At 41.3% G+C, this 21,486-nt stretch overlaps 1 pseudogene; it reads right to left on the reverse strand.

Annotated features, from left to right (window-relative positions):
• Positions 1 to 488: 488 nt before the first annotated feature.
• LOC148183473 (secretory carrier-associated membrane protein 1-like) overlaps positions 489 to 21,486 on the reverse strand; it is a 58,959-nt pseudogene continuing 37,961 nt past the window's right edge.

Genomic DNA, 21,486 nt, shown 5'->3' on the forward strand with positions numbered 1-21,486 from the left:
ATTTGTCCTCTAGCAGCTGCTGAAATTGCAAAAGCATAGCCAAACCTAACCTTCTACGTCTCTCAGTCTACCCCACTTATAGCAGAAATAGGGAAAACAGTTCTTACAAAGAAAAGAAAAATTGAGACAAAGTCCTTTTTTTGAAGTTAAAAAAAATACCAAGGTGAACCACTAAAAAATCTCCAAATTCTTAATATATTTATTTGATCATTTTATACCACAATTCATTCTCAAGCCAATTGTTGAAATTACTTATCCTCCCTAAATAAGGAAAGCTTATTATTCCAAAATGCAACATTTTAAATAAGCACAGAGAATGGTTATCTTTTAAAAATAAATAAATTTATTATAAAATAAACATTTCCCATTTTACCTATGCACTGCTGCAGAAGAAAGAAATATGCTGTGTGTATCCTGATATATGTTTTTAGGAAATATAATAAGTGACTGGAAAATAAAGTACAGTGGAAGAGAACTGTCATGATTTTTTATATTTCTCTACATTCAGAGAATGTATATATATACATACCCTTGAACACATTCTGAGCTGCACTGGTCGCTGCTGTTGATGTGGCGTTGGCTGCAGCAGTTTGTACAGATTTGTTGGACAGCACTCCTGTTGCAAACTCCTGCTGTGCTTTCTCAAAACTAGCGCCAGTAGTGCTGTAGAGACCATGCACCTAGGGAGGTGGAAAAGCAGTAAAAAAGCATGCTGAACCTTCCATTTCTTGGTAGAGTAACAGCAGTCTCAAACATGAAGTAGAGCTGTGTGGTGGAAAAATCTGGTTTGTTCATATGTTTGGGAGGATCCAAAAATTAATATACAGATTTCCCCCCCCCCCCCCCACAAATTCTACAACTTCTGATTGCCCTGCTGTGCATGCAGTTTGACTGTAGGATGCCTGTACCTCTTTCCAAGTTTACCTGTGTGCTATCTACTGTCTGAAACACCACATTTAAATACACAAATAGGCTGTATCCTTAGCATAACATATGCTAAGGGTGCATGTTAAAAGTAATGGCAGAAAACAAGAAGAAAACATATTTTTGAATCTACTGTGTCAGTAACATTCTAGTGAAGTTTTTTATATACTAAAATTTTAGAAATCTTAATTTTACTGATTGACATGGTTGCAAGTACCTATTAAGTTAAGCTATGAATGAACATTTTTCTTGGTTTCTGCTAGGAGAGTTAATTTTCTTCTCTAGTAGCTGCTACAGTGTTGTGTTTAGGAGTCAGTATGAGAATAATGCTGATAACACACTGATGTTTTGGTTGTTGCTGAGCAGTGCTTGCCCTGAGTCAAGCACTTTTCAACGTCTCATGCTCTGCCAGGGAGGAGATGCACAAGAAGCTGGGAGGAAGCATAGCCGGGACAGGTGACCTGAACTGGTCAAAGGGATATTCCATACCATAGAACATATGCCCAGTATATAAACTGGGGGGATGTAAGGCCCCAAAAATCCTTGCTCAATGAGACTTTTAAAAGGGCTTGCAGTTGTTCATGTACTGTGAGTTAGAGGCATGGGAGAAATACTAAGATGCTCTCAAGAGGTCAAAACAAAAAGAACTTTACTGGCAACTGCAGAAAATCAAAGAACCTTGGGAAAAGGTTTACAGCACCATTCAATCAATATGAAACACTTCCCAAAGCATTAACTTTGCCCATTCAACTTATCAAACTCCAAGCCCATTTAAGTTACTCAAAAATTCTGAGAAGAGGAAATTAGAAGAAGAAAGAGAGAGAGATCAGGTGAATGATCTGCTCAGCTTGGTGGCAGAGCTGAAAGTAGAAAGGCTAAGAAGTATTAGGGACTCTGAGGAGGAGATTGACTGGTGGAGCTGTACTCATTTATCCCTTAGACAAATGCACCCACTGTCCACATCACAAGAAGCAAAGGATCCCCTACCCTCCCACCACCAGGCAGAAGGAAGGGACTTTGGCAATGGAGGGGCGTAGAAATGGATTTCTGTCAGGCAAATCTCCTCCCACTCACCTTCCCAAGTGCCCTTATGCAATAAGTATGAGGCTCTGCAACTTGAGGACCAGGGAAATGAAAATGTGAATGAAGGTTCTTTCAGGTTGGAGGGGTCACCTAGGGCAGAGCAGCCTACCCCCTGCATCACAAGCACTTCAGTTAAGAAATGAAGGGTAGGTGTCATTGATGAACCCCTTCTGAGAGGAACAGGGGGATGGATATGCCAACTGGACCCAACCCATAGGGAAGTGTGCTGCCTCCCTGGGGCCAAGGTAAGGGACATCACTAAGAAATTTCCCAGCTTGGTATGGCCCACTATTGGCTTTCCAGGTGGTCATCAATAAAGACCAACAAGAAGTCTGTGGACAATCAAGGGAGACCTCAGGGCCTTGGGATGACTGGTTGACAGATCTGGAGCACAAGTTGTGTTCTCTTCTGTCCTGCCAGTTGCAGGGAATGATGGGGCAAGAAAAAGGAAGATCATTCAGATGAATACCTGTCTTTGAGACTGGTGTTATCAGCAGAAATTTGTGAGTTTTGATCATGGGTCGGTTTACATGACCCTGAGCCTGCTGAGAACAGATGGGGTCAACCTGTGTCAAAGAGGGAAAATAATCTTGGCTCAGGAGTAAGCAGGGCTACTTGAGAGAGCTTTAAATTATATTGGAAGAGGGACATGGATAAAACCAGACTCAATAGAGATAAGCCTGGGGGTGGCACACCACTGCTTGAGGGACAGTGTGCTAGCAAGATCCTTCAGTCTGCCATATCAGTGGAGGCAGGGGAAGAAGATCTATACAGCAGCAAGTATGCAGGGATTATTGATGTTAGAAATCCCAGAAGCACCTGTGAATGGTCATGCAGGAATTAGGGCTTCTCCATGCAAAAAAGGCATCAGTGTGATTAGCCCAACTGAAGTGCATCTACACCACTGCACACAGCACAGGCAACAAACAGGAGGAACTGGAAGCCATTGTTCAGCAGGAAAACTATGGCATAGTTGCCATCACGGGCACATGATGGGATGACAGACAGCTGGAGTGCTGCAATGAATGGCTATAAAAACTTCAGAAGGAAGAGGCAAGGAAGGTGGGGTAGCCCTGTATATTAGGGAGTGTGGACATGATTTCTAAACCTGAGAGAATTTCAAGCTCTCAGGGACTGACTGGCCCCAAGGGAAAGTCTTTGGAACCTATTCTCGCTCAAGGATTATTTGTGTAAATAAGGAATTACTTTCCCAAAACAAGACACAGATGTTCTGAGAGTGTTTTCTCTCTTGTCCCACCAATCGGATGAGGGAGGTGTTGTTCCTTCTACCAATCAGGATGACCTGACTGGAACAGCTTATAAATAGGGTTCTAAAAGCCCGCAATAAAGGCTTTTTTCCGCCTCACGAAAAGCAGCTGCTGTGTGTGTGATTTCTGGGAACCCTCGCAATACTTCATGTCCTCTAGTGACAAGGGAGTGTTTTGATTGTCTAGAATTTAATGACAGTGATGATAGGGTTGAGTGTTTATGGGCAAGAATTAGGGGGAAGGACAACAGGGTGGATATCCTGGTGGGAGTTTGTTATAGACCCCTCAAACAGAATGAAGACGCAGATGAAATATTCTGTAAGCAGCTGGGAGAATTTTCACAATTGTTAGTTCTTGTTCTCATGGGGGACTTAAACTTAGTATATGTCTGCTGGAAATACAATACAGCAAAGAGGAAACAGTCCAGGACGCTCCTGGAGTGTGTGGAAAAGAACTTCCTTACACAGCTGGTAAGGGAGCCAAACAGGAAAGAAGCCCTGCTGGACCTGCTGTTTTTGAACAGAGAAAGACTGGTTGGTGATGTGATGGTTGGAGGCTGTCTTGGTCAAAGTGATCAAAAAAATGACAGTTTTCAGTTCTCAGAGAAGTAAGGAGGGGGGTGTGGTAGTTTGACATTTAGGAAAAGCAATAAGAACCACCCACAGAAGTGATTTCTTTGAGAGAAGCTGCTGGGAATTTCTTCTGTACTTGAGATAGGCCAATAGCTGGTCAGTTCTGAGAACTGACAGCATTTTGCACCATTGAAAATTAGGTCCACCTCTGTGAATACCACCTTTATAAAAACCCAAGCTTGGGAACTTCTCTCTCTCTTTCTGGCTTTGAAAGGTAGGAGAGCCCTGCTGCGGCACTGGCCACTCCCGGGGAAGCCCTCTGGGTCCCATTCCAGCGGGGTGGCCGAAGCCCTTCCCAGGGGGGCCCCCAGCCACAGGTGGGGCTGGGCCATAGCTGCTGACACTTGCTGACACCCTCCTACCCCCTGCCCACAGACGGTTCCAGGCCAAAGACCGTCCACTCCCTCCCAGCAACTGCTGGGCTAAGAGAGGCACCAGCGTGGCCTAAAATCCGACACCGTGGCTGTCATGGCCTGGGCAAGATTTAACCCTTTCACTACACAGATGAGACCTGCAGACCTGGTTTTTCCCCCCAAGGAGAGAAAAGGATAATTGACATGTAGAAAGACAACATGAAACATCAAGGTCAGTAAAAGAAGGAGTCAAGCCTCAGATGGAAGGAGAATGAGGAGATGCTCTAATAGGCTGAAATATTCTTTTGGTAGGGCCATGGAGATGGACAATAATGGTCTGAAAATAACTCCTTTAATTCATTAAATAATATTGGGGGAATGAAGTATTCAAGCTGTAGATCTGACAGAAGTATCCATTGATGAAGCCAAGCAGATGGTGGAGTAACTGTGTTCCCATGAGATGCTTGAACAGAGAGAGGAGAGCTGATGAAAACCCTTTGCCCCAGGGAGAAAAGAAGAAAACCTATTCCCAGAGATGATCACAGAGATAGATGGAAAGAACCTTTGCCTTTGAATAACTCATCCTTAAAATAATACCCCTTGAGTTCATGGCCCATGGACACACCTCTAGGAGGGCTGTGAAAATGGGAGGAGGGCACAGTGGCAGAATTTGCCCAGGCGGCTGCTATTCATAGAAATGAAAAGCCACAAGAAAACTCTTTCTTGTGGAGAAGTCTCTGTCATTGCTGGACACAAAATAAAGAGCGTGGATTCAATGCAACAGGCAGAGAGTGGATCATCAGAAGGGTTTATTTCTGAACTTTTCAGCTTCTTTATAGGGTGTTACAGTACAGGTTTAACATGATTGGTAAAGGGAACAACACCTCTCTTGTCCCATTGGTGGAACAAGAGAAAAACACACTTATCACAGCTGTACAATATTGTTTTGAGAACTATAAATTATTTACAAAAATAGTCCTTGAGCGAGAGATGTTCTCAAGAGACTTTCCCTTGAGAACAGATCAGCCACTGACAGGCTGGAAACTCTCAGGCTCAGAAAATCAGGTCCACAAGTCTTTATGGCATGACGAGAGAAAACTCCTCTCCCTACGAAGATTGATGAAAACACTATTGTATAGTTGGTACTGTTTTAACATCCCAGGTTTTGTCTCTACGTTGTCAATTGGGAAAAGAAAAGTTAGGAAAGGTGTTCTGAAGGTTTTATTCTGATGCTCCTTATTCTTGTAGTCCTGTTAATAAAGTTTCTTTATACCTTTTAAGCCTGTTTCGCCCTTCTCCTAATCCATATCTCACAGCACAAAATGAGTAAGTACCCTGGTGATTTTAGCTAGTGCTAAAACCCACCACATTATTTGGTGCATTGGCTGGGAAACTCAAATTGGCGAATCTAAACCACTACAGGGGGTCAGGAAAACTGCCATCTTGGACTTCCAGAGGACAGCCTTTGGCCTGTTTAGGAGACTGATTGAGAGAGTCCCTTGAGAGGCAGTCCTGAAAGGCAAAGGAGTCCAGGAAGATTGGATGTGCTTTAAGGAGGAAAATAAAAAGTGCAGGAACAGGTCATCCCCATATGCCAAAAGATAAACTGGCAGGGAAGAAGACCGGCCTGGCTGAACAGAGAGCTTTGGCTGGAAATCAGGAAAAAAGAGTTTACCACCTCTGGAAAAAGGGGCAGACAGATTGGAAGAACTATAAAGATGTGAAAATTAGAAGGTCCAAAGCCCAGCTAGAACTTAATGTGGCCACTGCTGTAAAAGACAACAAAAAGTGTTTCTACAAATACACCAGCAACAAAAGAAGGGCTAAGGAGAATCTCCATCCGTTGTTGGATGTGATGGGAAACAGTGACAAAGAATGAGGAAAGGTTTGAGGTACTTAAATGTCTTCTTTGCCTCAGTCTCCAATAACAAGACCAGTTGTCCTCAGGGCATGCAGCCCCCTGAGCTGGAAGACAGAGATGGTGCGAAATGAAGCCCCCATAGTCCAGGAGGGAATGGTCAGCAACTTGCTATGCCACTTAGACCTGCACAAGCCCATGGGACCTGATGAGATCCACCCAAGGTTACTGAGAAAGCTGATGAAAGAGCTCACCAAGTCCTTTTCAATCATTTACCAGCAGTCCTGGTCAACCCAAGAGGTCACAGGTGACTGGAAGTGAGCAAATGTGATGCCCATCCTAAAGATGGGTCAGAAAGAGGATCCAGCATGCTACAGGCCTGTCAACCTGATCTTGGTGCCAGGGAAAGTCATGGAGCAGATCATCCTGAGTCCCATCATGAGACAAGTGCAAGACAGCCAGGGGATCAGGCCCAGCCAGCATGGGTTTAGGAAAGGAAGTTCCTGCTTGACAAACCTGACCTCCTTCTACAACAAGGCGACCTACTTAGTGAATGACAGAAAGGCTGTGGATGTCATCTACCTAGACTTCAGTAAAGCTTTTGACACCGTTTCTCACAGCATTCTCCCTGGAGAAACTGATTTCCCGTGGTGCAGATGGTTGCACTCTTCACTGAGTAAAAAACTGGCTGGATGGCCAGGACCAGAGTGGTGGTGAATGGAGTTACATTCAGCTGGTGGCTGGTCATGAGTGGTGCTCCCTGGGGCTCAGTATTGGGGCCAGTCCTGTTTAATATTTTTATTGATAACCTGGATGAGGGGACTGAGTGCACCCTAAGCAAGTTTTCAGATGACACCAAGTTGGGTGGGAGTGTTGATCTGCTGGAGGGTAGGAAGAGTCTACAGAGGGATCTAGATAGGCTGGATTGATGGGCTGAGGCCAAATATATGAGATTAAACAAGGCCAAGCATTAGATCCTGCACTTGGGACCACAACAACCCCCTGCAGCACTGCAGGCTTGGGGAAAAGTGGCTGGAAAGCTGCACAGCAGAAAAGGCCCTGGGGCCACTGGTTGGCAGCCAGCTGAACATGAGCCTAGGTGGCCAAGAAGGCCAACAGCATCCTGGCTTGTATCAAAAACAGTGTGGGAAGCAGGAGCAGGGAAACAATCATCCCCCTGTACTTGGCACTGGTGAGGCCATACCTTGAATCCTGTGTTCAATTTTGGGCCCCTCAATACAAGAAAGACACTGAGATGCTGGAGTGTGTCCAGAGAAGGGTAATGTAGCTGGCGAAGGGGCTGGAGCACAAGTTTTATGAGTAGCATCTGAGGCGGCTGGGGGTGTTTGGCCTGGAGAAAAGGAGGCTTGGGGGAGACCTTATTGCTCTCTACAACTACCTGAAATGAGGCTGTAGCGAGGTGGAAGTTGATCTCTCAAGTAACAAGGGATAAGACAAGAGGAAATGGCCTCAAGTTGTGGCAGGAGAGGTTTAGATTAGATATTAGGAAAAATTTCTTCATGGAAAGGGTTGTAAAGCATTGAAAAAAGCTGCCCAGGCAAGTGGTAGTCACTAGCCCTGAAAGTGTTCAAAAAACATGGATACTTGAGGACATGGTTTAGTGGTGAACATGGTGGTGGTGCTGGGTTGATGGTGGGACTTGATGAACTTAGAGGTCTTTTCCAACTTTAATGATTCTATGATTTTATAAGCGTAGTAGGAAACTTTATGTAACTTTTTTTTTGTTATAAATGTGTAAGACACGGCCCAAAGATTCTCTCATCTGTCTCACAACCGTCTCAAGAATAGAGACTAAGACCCTGAATATCACAAGGGACTTGGTATGGGGGTTCGGGCCTAGCTGAGGTGGATGTTTGCCAAGTGGTTGTTTGCAGGTGGTTGCACAGTACACTGCCCTTGTTCCTGCTGGTGAGCAAAGGCTTGCAAGACGTGGCTTGCTCTGTACCATACACCTGCTCCCCTGCGCAATGGAATTCATCACAATGATCATCAATCTCCTCTGGTTTTGGCCCTGTGCCCCTCGCTTTGTAAAAGACTATAAAGTTATACCCCAAACTTACCTTCCTTTGAGATCTCCCCAACGGACAGAAGACTCTGCGTCGATGGACAGCTGGGGAACTTTAACACTGGTAGCTATAATCCCCTTATTCTCTTTTTCTTATGCTTTGCTTTCTCCTCTTTTCCCTCTATCGCATATTAGTGCTGATGAGCTCTCAATAAAGTGTGTTTTGCTGTTTAAGTCCTTGGTTTGCTGATAATCTTTTGTACTCTAAGACCAAATAAAAGAACCACATCACAAATCCCACCTTGTGGATCGTGACAAAATGTCACCAGATCATATATGAGTATACATGTTTTTTGAAAAGAATGAAAATAATCCAGATTTATGTGGTAGAAATAGTGTAAAAAAATTCTCACCATACATATTTCTCATTTGTTTCTTTGTCCTATACCTGAGTATTTATGCAAAAAACAAATGAGGAGAAAGGAACTTTCTACCTTACTGTAAATAGGCCAGTAGAGTTTGGGTACACAAAGACCTTTAAGTGGAACTGTAACTGCAGTTGAATTATTAGAATTACCAGCACAGCAGCAGCAGAATTATCAGTTACATTTAATTGAAACAACATAACAATCTTACAAGCACATTATTCTCTGAACTTAGACCTTCTGGATGGAAATTCACAAAAAGGAACTGAGGGAGAACAGCATCTTTGAGGTTTTATGCTATGCATTCATTAATTGACAGCAAAATCTTAAAATAATCCAAGCAGAGATAAAAATCCTTTTCCAAGGTGCTAGGCATCTCAGTCTTCTATTGATTTTAATGGGGAATTATTTTTACAAGAGCTGAAACTTAGTAATCATTTGAATCATGCTTCACTCAGCCTGATAAATCACCACAGATTTGAAAATTGCAACCTTGCATCTACAGGTCCTACACCTTAGTGTCCAGTGTATTCGCCTACCCTTTCACTGTGGGCTCACCTCCCAGCTTCTCTTATTCAAAGCTATCCTTCCCCATTTTAGTTTGCAGAAATAAGTGCACTGTAAAAACAGCATTTCATAACTCCATGACAGTATAAGCAAAAAAGTACTACTGAAGTATGGTTGTTAAAAGGTAAGGGACAGGCACATGCCCAAGAATATAATTTAATCCCCATTACTTTGTAAGAGAGTACCTCTCAAGCAGGAAAGCAAATTCCAGAACATAGAAGAGAGAATAAGTAACTTATCTTTTTAAACATAACTAATGAAATAACTGCAGATGCTGTGAAAAGTGCAGCTATGATTGTCATCATAATGCCAACAGGGATACTCTTAATAAGACTAGTAAGAGACAAAATCCACCCACTGAAGGAAAAAGACGAACTTGACTAGCACAGCACATGAACCATTCAACCATAGTTATCCACATCAAAAGAAGTTTTATAACATCCTGGTTCTGATCAACTGAATATTTGTTAAGAAAAGCTCATGAAAATTATATATGAGCATATTTCTGTTTGATAAGCTTTAACAGCTTAGTTGCCATTTTTCCCAATGCATGCAGTGAAACTATAAGGAAAATTTTAGCAAAGATGATTATCCTTCAGGACATCTGTGAAGAAATTAAGAGACATTAGAATTGTTCATCATTTTTGGGTTGTTTTTTTTTTTTTTGGTCATACTGTCATTTCAGAATAATTTAAGACTACATGACTTTTTGGAAGAGAAAACATCCCTAAAAAGATAGCTTCTAACTTCTTAAAAACGAAAACAAAAAATATGGCACACACACAGAGCTTTTATGTGGGAAAATTAATTTTGTTGTAACCACACAGTGATGCTTTCTCAACTGTGATTAATATTTTTTTTTTAAGTAGATAGTGTCAGATTAATTAAGAGAACAGATTGCTATATCAGTATTACTTCAAATATTTCCCCTTTCTTTAAATTTGAAACATCAACATAAACTTGAAGTCACAAAGAGCAGGTTGCCCTAATAAAAATAGCACATTAAGATAGAAAAGATTCTTTCACCAAAAAGAGCAAAAAATTTATGTAAACCCAAACAACCTTAAAACTTTCTTCTATTTGTTTCAAATTGCTTTGATATCCCCTATGTTCAACTGGACTCTAGCACAGAACTCCAAAATCAAAACTGCAGTTATCATCTGATGATGATCTGGCTATTTTTCATACCACTTCCCCAAGTATCCTTAAAAGTACATGTCATACTTGGAGAGTTTGTTCTCTAAAATCACTTTTTTACTTTATTCATGTCAATCAAGGTACCTATGAAAAAGCAAAACAGTAGCTTTGAGAGCAAAAATAATAAACCAGGATTTTCCCTTATACTCCAGTTCTAAAGCAATGATGTTTATTTCTGCCTTATGTCCATTTGGAGGTTAGCAGAAAACCACTGATACACAGAAATGTCATTACCCAGGTACATTATTGCCAGTTATAGCTCTCCATGTTATCAGCTGGCTACTACAACCATGCTTTTTGTTAATTCAAGTTTGTTCTTTTGTTTTGTTTTTTTCCAAGAAGGGTGAGTGATTCCCAATAGCTTTTCTTTGTAAAATCTTAATATTAGACCTTGAAGCTTCAAATAAAGCTATATCTACATAAAAAGTTCAAGTAAAAGCTTATATATTTATAAGCATCAACATGAAAAATCAACTATTACAGAATAAGAAGCTGACTTGGACAAATGAGCTTTTCAAATAATATCAAAGATATAGCACTATATTCACCTAAATACATTGTTGATTAATTCTTCCAATTTTAAAAATAAATTTTATTAGTAAGTATATTAATATCATTAGAAATTACAAATTATACAAAATAATATTCAAACAGTAAATTATTACAGCCTAAATTATTATAATTTTTTCTAAGTTTTGCTTATTTCTTTATCCTAAATATGGAGCAAATAAGTTCTCCACACACCACTAAAAGAGGAGAGGTAATGTATAAAAGAGCAGTATAAAGTGGCTGAGCTGGTTTTGGCTGGGGTAGAATTAATTTTCTACCCAGTGGCTGGTATGGGACTGTGTTTTGGATTTGTGCTGAATACAGTGTTGATAATATAGAGATGTCTTTGTTATTGCTGAGCAAGGCTTGCACAGAGCCAAGGACTTTGCTGCTTTTCATACTGCCAAGCTGTTGAGGAGGCTGGGGGTGTGTGGGAGGAGACACAGCTGGGACAGATGACTCCAACTGACCAAAGGGATATTCTAGACCATGTGACATCATGCCCAGTATATGAAGTGGGGGGAAGAAGGAGGAAGGAAGGGAAGTTTGGAGAGATGGAATTTGTCTTCCCAAGTAACCATTATGTGTGATGGGGCCCTGCTCTCCTGGAGATGGCTGAATACCTGCCTGTCCATGGGAAGCAGTGCATTAATTCCTTGGTTTGTTTTGCTCGTGTGTGTGACTTTTGCTTTGCCTGTTAAACTGTCTTTATCTCAACCCAGGAGTTTTATAGCTTTTACCCTTCTGATTCTCTCCCTGATCCCACTGGTGGGGGAGTGAGCAAGCAGCTGTGGGGGCCTTGAGGGCTGGCTGGGGTTAAACCATGACAATGGCTTACATTGAAAGACAAAATTTTGACCAGTCTAATAACAGAAGTATCTCACACTCTTGGGATATGTTTCACATACTTTTTCTAGCTAAGAACACTCCAAAAATGCTTTCTTGAGTGCTAAATGTAAGAATTCCAGTGAACAGAAGATTATTTTTTCTTTTAAAAACATGGACTGGTTTGCAGTTGCTATATCAAATATGAGTGTTTGTCTTACAGACAGTACAATGCTAAAGAAAACAGAATACTCACCAGTTTCCCCATTTTTGTAATCCTGCAGCTTGAAGTACATGTACAGCAAACTGACAGATATATACAAAGAAGAACACGAACCTGAATGAACTGTCACTCCTGAAAAGGGGGGGGGGGGAGAATTAAAGCAGACAGGAAATTTATTACTTTTTACAAATATTGTAATACCAATCTAAATTTTTTTCTGCATTAACTAAAGGAAAAGTGCTTTTATATTTTATTGATGGTGAGTTGAAATACCAGTAATTCTGTGGTTTTGTAGAGTATTTATAAGAGATGTTGCTACTTCTTTAATATAGTACTTTTACCATTTGCATCTCTCACAGATGTGAGAATAACAACATAATATTCCTTAGTGTTCCATTCAGCACACAGCAGGGCCTCTTAGACTAAACATACAAATTGTGCTACAATGCATAAAGAACAGAAGTCCACTCTACTTTTATACTGAAGTTCACAGTGCTATCATGATGGGAAGAAAATATTTTACTTTTAAGAAGCAATAAATACTGATATGGAATTACTGAAACACAATGTGGATCAGAATACTGAAGCACTTGCTGTTTAAAAACAAAATATACAAGATATGTTTGCTGTTTAAATTACTAAAATGTTAGCCTGACAAAAAGTCTGTAAAAAATCCCCAAATATAAACATACAGGCAGCATCTCAAATACCTCAGTGTATTACTATGAAAAATAATGACTGCATGATATGCTTTCTACCAAATTTCTAAAGGAACTAAAGATTACTTAAGTCACTGAACAAGAATTTGCCAGTAATAGGTCTTTCTGCAGAAGGGAATTTTTTATTTTCTGTTTATTCAACAAGTTCACCCTATTTCAGCTGAATAGATGATTGAAAATTAAATATGCAAGTAGTAATTTTCCTTTTCCAAACAATAAATATTCACTAAGAAATGCTAAGGATTTACTAAATCTAAAACCCTGAAAAATAACATGACACTGAACTCCACCAAATCAGGAATAATAATTTCACATAAAAAAAACACTACTAAGAGAGAACATGCAGTATTTATGATGAAAATGAAATACTATAATTTTAAAATACTGGCAACTCTCTGTATTTTTAATTTATTTCATTTTGTACCCACATTGTAACCAAAGTCATCAACAAAAGTTAGACTAGTAAATTAAAAATACTCTTCTCATTTTTTAAATTTAAGACTGTAAGAATTTAGTGTACAAGCAAATGCAAGTTAGACTATATGATTCCTCAAAGATGTGTAGGTACAGCAATATCTTCTTGGCTAGCAAAAAGAAACATCTTTTAGTCTAAAGGTTATGCTCAACTGCAATTTATGGCTATCAGTCTGTCTCTAAAAAAATTAGTGCGTTTAAACTGAGAACATCCCGATTCATTTCAATCTGAAAAAGAAATAAAAAAAAAATACTCCAAGAGTATGGGGAATTTAGAATCTCTAAATGCTGATTTTCACAAAAAAAAAAAAAAATAAATTTTGAATTCAAACCAACCATTCTATTTTTCAAGACTAAGATACCACCTGTCAAGCTTGTAGTTCTTCAAAATCCAGACTGCTAAAAAACTAGGAAAAATACTGGAATTTAATCAATACATACCTGATCTACTAATTTTTAAGAATATCTGCCTACTTCAATTACAGATACTACAGGTCACTTAGCAAGATAAGATTTTTTAAGTCTAGAGTTTTATGAAGTTCATTCAGGAAGCCAAATATTAAAGACACCCTTAACTATTAACCTGCCCATGAAGGGATACAGATTTAATGAGAATTTTCCTTAAAACTGTTATCAGCGCAATACAAAATTAAATATTTCCTACAAATACTATGTCAATGGTAGAAGCTATAAATAGAATCGAACAGAATATTTTCAGTTGGAAGGGACCTACAATGATCATCCAGTCCAACTGCCTGACCACTTCAGGGCTGACCAAAAGTTAAAGCATGTTATTAGGGGCATTGTCCAAATGCCTCTTGAACACTGACAGGCTTGGGGCATCGACCACCTCTCTAGGAAGCCTGTTCCAGTGTCTGACCACCCTCTCAGTAAAGAAATGCTTCCTACTGTCAAGTCTCAACCTCCCCTGCCCCAGCTTTGAACCACTCCCATGCATCCTGTCACTGGATCCCAGGGAGAAGAGCTCAGCACCTCCCTCTCCACTTCCCCTCCCCAGGAAGCTGTAGAGAGCCATGAGGTCACCCCTCAGCTTCCTTTTCTCCAAACTAGACAAACCCAATGTCCTCAGCTGCTCCTCACAGGACATTCCTTCCAGCCCTTTCACCAGCTTGGTTCCCCTTCTCTAGATGCATTCAAGGACTTCCACATCCTTAAGCTGTGGGGCCCACAACTGCACACAGTACTCAAGGTGAGGCCACACCAGCACTGAATACAGCAGGATCATCGCCTCTTTTGACCAACTGGTTCTACTGTGTTTGATGCCCCCTAGGACAGGGTTGGCCTTCTTGGATGCCAGGGCTCACTGCTGCCTTATACTGAGCCTGCTGCTGACCAGCACTCCCAGATCCCTTTCTGCACTGTTGCTCTCCAGACACTCCTCTCCCAATCTATACTTGTGCCCAGTATGACTGTCCCAGGTACAGGATCTGGCACTTGGACTTATTAAATTTCATGCCACTGATGGTTTCCTGGTGCTCCAACCTATCTAGATCCCTCTGCAAGGCCTATTGTCCCTCAAGAGAGCCAACAGCACCTCTCAGTTTGGTATAATCAGCAAACTTGCTAATGGTGCATTCAACTCTTGCATCCAGATCATTGATAAAAATATTGAACAGGACTGACTGGCTTTAGAATTGAACCCTGAGGAATACTGCTAGTGAATAGTCACCAGGCAGATGTAGCTCCATTGAATACAAACCTCTGAGCTCTGCCCATCCATCAGTTCTTCACCCAGCACACCATGAACCTATTCATCCCACAGATGGACAACTTGTCCAGAAGGATGCTGTGAGGGACAGTATCAATGGCCTTACTAAAATCGAGAAAAACTACATCCATTGCCTTCCTTTCATCCACTAGGCAAGTGACATTTATCATAGAAAGATATCAAATTAGTTAAACAGGACTTTCCCTTTGTGAAGCCACATTGACTGTGCCTGATGATTGCATTGTGCTTTAAATGCCTTTCAATAGCACCCAGTATAATCTCCATAATTTTTCCAGGTACTGAGGCTAGACTAACAACACATCTGTAGCTCCCTGGGTCTTCTCTCACGCCGTTTTTGCAAATTGGAATAGCATTCCCTAGCTTCCAGTCAGCAGGGACCTCCCCAGACTCCCAAGATCTTTGGGAGATTATTGAGAGGGATCCTGCCATAACATCTGCTAGCTCCTTCAATACCCTGGATCAGAGCCCCACAGACCCCATCAGGTCTTGCAGACTTGTGAACATTCACCTGATACAACTGGTCACTCACAATTTAATTGTTCACAAATGGAAAGTTACTGTTACCACGCTCACAGTCCTCTGACTCAATATTATTAAATAAGACAATAAAAGCATTTTATGCCTCTGCTTTTTTTTTTTTATCCCTATTATTCAAGTGACCATCATCATCAAATAGCGGTCCAATGTTTTCTTTAGCCCTCCTCTTGTTATTGGGGTACTTAAAAAAGCCCTTCTTGTCTGACAAAACACTGCCTAGTTTCAATTCTAGCTCAGTTTTGGCATTTCATGTCCTCTTCCTGTATATGAGAACCATGGTAGGCAATTTTGCTGCTAAGTCTGACCTTTCTTCCAGAGATCATACAATTTATTTTTCCTCTTGAGTTCCCTGTTCTGCTTCACTTGCTTGGCTTTTGACACTGGAATTGTCTGCTCCTGCACTTTTAAAGGTGGTTCTTAAAAACTGACCAACACTTGTGGACTCATAAGCCCTCAAAATCAGAGTACTCTGCTAGGTAGCTCCCTGAATAGCTTAGAAGTCTGTTGACCTTTTTTCTCATTACACTGAAAATTTTAAACTCAACCATTTCATGGTCACTATGGCCAAGACAATCACCAACCATCACATCTCCCATAAGTCTTTCTCTATTCACAAACAAGTCTAGGAGGGCATCTTTCCTGGTGGGGTCCCCGAGTCCTTGTGTTAAAAAGTTCTTTCACAAACTACTGGAATTTCCCATGCTTGTCACAGCAATATGGTATTCCCAGTTGACGACTGGGAAGCTGAAATCTCCCCATAAGGACAAGGGCTACCAATACAGAGATTTCTCCTCATTGCCTATAGAATAACTCATCACTGCCATCATCCTGGCTAGGCAATTGGTAGTAGACACCCACTACATCATCTCCTTTGTTTTCCATCTCCCTAATTCTAACCCAGAGGCTCTCAACCACATCATCCCTAACACTAAGGGCTGTACAATCAAACCTCTCCCTTACATACAATGCAGCTCCACTTGACCTGCTCTGCTTATCCCTCCTGAACAGCCTGTAGCTCTCCATTCCTGCAGCCTGGTCGTGGGACTCATTCCACCAAGTCCCACTAATACCAATGATATCACAGCTCTGGGAGCTGATGCTTCCAGTTAACCTTACTTTTTTCTCATACTATGTGAATTGATGTACAAGCATTTCAGATTCACTCCTGGACCTTCAGTGCTCTCAGGAGTTAATGGTTTTAAAATATTTTAAAGTATATTCTATGATATTCCTAACTATTCCCGTCAGCATTTCAGATACAGCAATTGAATTAATGGTAATTGTTCTACTTATTTCTAATGAAATTACATTGAAAGATTATCTTAATGATAAACAAACACATTCTGTAATGTTAATGCATTTCAACAAGTGAAGTATTTTTTAAAGGATTTTAAGTCAACCTGAAGTTCTTATCTGAAGGCTCAATAAAGTGGTCTGTACCAGCAGACAAAAGAACAAGGGGTAAAAAGCAAGAACCAGAGACTACTCAATCCAAAATCAACCCCTCGTGTAGCATCAATGTAAACCCAAGCCAAACATCCAAAGATATTAAGAAACAGTGTCACTGTATGGACTGTAGAAGCAAAACTAAAGAAAAATCTTAATTATTTTCATATAATAAATTATTACAATTGTTAAAGTAATACTTAAACTGTGCATTTTAAAACAAAACATAAGTGTGCTGACAATAAATCAATATCCTCTCTCAGTAATGTGCTGATTTTTATAGTTTTCTAAGTTTCAGGTTAAAGTAAACATTCACAACTGAAAGTAGTGAACATGAAAATTCAAGTAATATCAGGTGTATAGCAAGGAAAAAAAAACCAGTCAAAATATTTTCAAACCTAAAATTATGAAATAAAGGCTTCTACAGCTGCAATAACTGCTACTTCTACAGTAATTACTGGATATATGTACTTTTTAAAACATGCTAGTTATTTATTTTATCTTACAATCAGGCAAATAAATGAGTACAAGACTGTCAGCCTTAGTATTACAATACAAAAGGAAAATTTTCCAACAAACCCTCCCCTTTTAATGAAAAACTCTGTCTTACATGTAATAGAACAAAAAAATCAGCAAAGTAAAAATGCTTCTCAGTAAAACAAGATCTGCAAGAAGCTATTCTAGATCCTTTAATACATATTGAATACTCAAATATTTCTTATAATATTGGTCCTAAACATCTGCCTTTTTGGTTCTCAGCTCTTAATACTGACATTTTTGCATTGGCAGACCTTGTTACAGGTTAACTACTGAATTTCTACTAAAGAAAATGCATTGGCATTACAAGCTCACAGTTTATTTCAAATATATTTACCTCTTGGAACAAAAAAAGATACAACAGTAGTAAACAACATTACAACTACTATTTTCATGCTATCTGGCACTGTCAGGGACTGAAATGGTTTATGCCTTAAACATTGTTATGAAGTTTTGCCCATTATAGCAAAAACTGTATAAAGAAGCTGCAACCACAGAAGCCTCCCTGAAGAACTTTGGACTGCAAATTAAGTCACCTAAATAAGATAAAGAGCACACACTATTGTTTAACTACCTCAGGTCTAGGGAAAAAAAAATCAAGGCTGAGGGAGAAGAATGCATCTACATGAAAGCCAAACACAGCAGAAATTCTTCCCTGGTTGAGTTTGGGGTGAGGGAGACCACAGCCCACAGAAGCCAGGTTTACACAGACTCCCCCCCCAAAATAAGGCAGGGGGAGGAGGTTTTAGGTGTAACCTCTGGTCAGAGGCAGTGAACACCCATCCTCCCCTACACAAACTGGCCCAGCTTTGGAATCCCCAACCCCACAGGACACATTCATGGGACATTCACATGAGAGGCAGCTGAGAGGGTGTCATAATCCATCAAAGACCCCCCAAAGTGCCCCCCAGAGTAATTCCTGAAGCCTTGCACCACAGGACTGCATGTAATGCAACAAACCTGGAGTCTATTGTAAGAGACAATGGCAAACTCCCCACCCCACAGGGAGATGCCTGGGTTTTCCTACCTGGCCTGAGCATATATTAACCCATCAGATTTTATGCTATTTGGGGGGACCTTCACCACCAAGAAGACCAGCTGGTGAGGATCAACGGAACATCATTGGGATCCACGAATGGTGGTATTTTCCTTATTCTCTCTGTCACTCTCTTTCTGTCCCCTCCCCCTATTTTCTATTTCTTTCTCTCATTTTTACTATCAAATAAAACCCATACTATTAACACTGGCATATGGTCTCGTTTGCACCTTAATTTGGGCAGAGGCATTTCTAAGAACTTTCATAACTGGATCATAACAGGCACAAAAGTTATTTCTGCCAGACTTAGAAGATTAACATGAATTTCTGTCTTTGTTCAGCAATAACCAGTGATTCAGAAGTGATTTTGCTATATCAGAGGACAGTTTCTATCCTTGTAAATCAATATAAAATAGAGTATTTATGAATGAGAGTGCACAAGCAGCTCCTTATAGAAATGATTTATTATTTATCACCAGATAAACATTCTAGTTATTCCACTGGAAGTTAAGGTTAACAGAAGAATCATAGAATGATTTGGGTTAGAATGGACTTTTAAAGATCATCTAATCCAACCCCCCTGCAATAAGCAGGTGTCCCATCCCTCTGATCATTTTTGTGGCCCTTCTCTGGACCTGCCCCAACATGTCCATGTCTTTCCTGAACCGAGTCCAGAGCTGGATGCAGTACTACAAGTGGGAAGAGAAAATAGAGGGAAATAACCACCTCTCTTGACCTGCTGGTCAGGTTTTTTTTGATGCAGCTCAGTTGGCTTTATGGGCTGTGAGTGCAAGTTGCTGGCTCATGTCCAGCTTTTGATCCATTAATACCCCCAAGGCCTATTCTGCAGGGCTGCTCTGAATCCCTTCATCCCTCAGTCTGGACTGATACCCGAGATTGAACCAACCCAGGTACAGGACCTTGCACTTGTGTCGTGGTTTAACGCCAGCTGGCAACTAAGCACAACACAACTGCTCGTTCACTCCCCCACAGTGGGATGGGGAAGAGAATCAGAAGGGCAAAACCTAGAAAACTCATGGGTTTGAGATAAAAGCAGTTTAATAGGGAAAGCAAAAGCTGTGTGTGCAAGAAAAGCAAAACAAGGAATTCATTCACACTTCCCATCATCAGGCAAGTGTTCATCCATCTCCAGGAAAGCAGGACTCCATCATACATATTTACTTGGGATAACAAATACCATAACTGAACATTTCCCCTTCTTTCTTCTTCCCTCAGGTTTATATGCCAAGCATGATGCCATATGGTGAGGAAGCCCTTGAGCCTACTAGGGGAATTTCTGGGCATATGCCCTGGAAGAGTCTGCCACAGGCTTCAAGAAAGTCTGACTGCTTGTGATGAGACAAAATGCTTCCCCCATGGTGCTATGCAACACTAGGTAAATTTACCTCATCCCCTATAGGTCAGTGACCTTTGCCTTGCTCCTGTGCCCCCCCTGTGCTCCTAGACTATTGGCTCCTGACCCTATACTTAACCTGAGACACTACAGGAAGTCTTAGTCTTTCTGTCACTGGATCCCTTTGGTGGGGTTGCAATAAACTTCTCAGGAATACTATACAGGAGACCCTTTCCGTCTTTCTTTGCTGAACTATCCGTGGTGTGTGTGTGAGTTTTGGATACAGTGACAGTCTGTGCTAAACCAAGCGGCTTTCTCAAGAGACGCTTTGGACTGGTAGCAGCAACAATATCCATTTTCCACACTGCTACTATATGGTATGGAATATCCATTTGGTCAGTTAAGATCAACTGTCCCATTTGTGTCTCCTCCCAACACCTTGTGCACCCCCAGCCTACTAACTGATGAGGCTGTACAAGAAGCAGTGTCGTGTTGCACTACGATGTTACACTAAGTGGTTTTTCCCTGTTCCCCCCCGCTGGGTCTGTGGTGTGTTGGATCCTTCCCCTTGCCCCTTGCCCCTTCCCTTTGGTTTCACCCCATTGGCTGTAGCCTGCTTTCCCCCTCCCCTTTCCCTCAGTTTAAAAATCCCTGTGATTCCTCCCTCGCTCTCTTTTTTCCCTGGGAAGTTCTGTGAATAAACTGGGACAGTTTCCCGGAGGAGAGAGTCTCCTTCGTCTTTTATCTTTGTCCTTGCTGAACCCTCTCGCACCCCTGGTGGACCGGAGCTAGTCGGGCAATTTCCCGGGGCTGGGAGCAGAGGGATTATGGCAGAGCAGAAAAGGCCTTGACGCTGTGTAAGCCCTGCTCAGCAGTAACATAAACACCTGTATATTTTCAACCCTGTTTTCAGCACAAATTTAAAACACAGCTTCATACTAGCTACTGTGGAAGAAGATTAACTCTACTCCATCCAAAACCAGCACAACTTGGCCTTGCTGAATGTTGAGGAATACATATAGTGCAGGCAGATCCATGTGCAAGCTGCAAATTGTGTCCTGGGTGGGAGGAAATGGCTGGAGTCCTAAGCAATGAGCCATGGACTGGTGCTGACCCTTTGCAAGCAGGGCAAACAGACCTGCACTGGCCAGCTAGGTGGCTGGTCATCCAGAGACTCTTCAGGAGCCAATGAATAGTGAGAAGACCCCAGCCTAAATATCACCATTGGATTGGGTGCACAAACTGTAAGGGTATAAAAGCCTAGTGATTCCTTTGGAGCTCCTCCCTGAAGGAATACATTGTATCACAATTAAAATACTTAAAGGAATCAGACATCTGAGAGTCTGCTATGGGAAACTTGGGGTCAAGCTCATAAGGGAAACATGCCTGACTGTGTGAGTGGGGTGTGTGTAGGGAGTCAAGCAGGGGACCTGTTGGTTCACTGGAACCGCCCACTGCAAAGGTCCTAGTAGTTAAAAGTCTCAGGTGGTGCGAGTGTAACTCCCGGAGTGCCTCCTGAATGGTCAGACAGGAATGTTTCTAAGGAACACTGAACCTCATGAGGTTCACATGGGCCCACTTCTTGAGCTTGTCCAGATCCTTCTGGATGGCATCCTGTCCCTAAGGCATGCTAACTGCACCACTCAGCTTGATGTCATATACAAATTTGCTGAAGGTGCATTTGATCCCACTATGTTACTGAT

This window comes from Pseudopodoces humilis, chromosome 12, assembly GCF_049639895.1.
Source record: "Pseudopodoces humilis isolate 2021_Gansu_Grassland_sample_001 chromosome 12, ASM4963989v1, whole genome shotgun sequence".
Taxonomy (NCBI): domain Eukaryota; kingdom Metazoa; phylum Chordata; class Aves; order Passeriformes; family Paridae; genus Pseudopodoces; species Pseudopodoces humilis.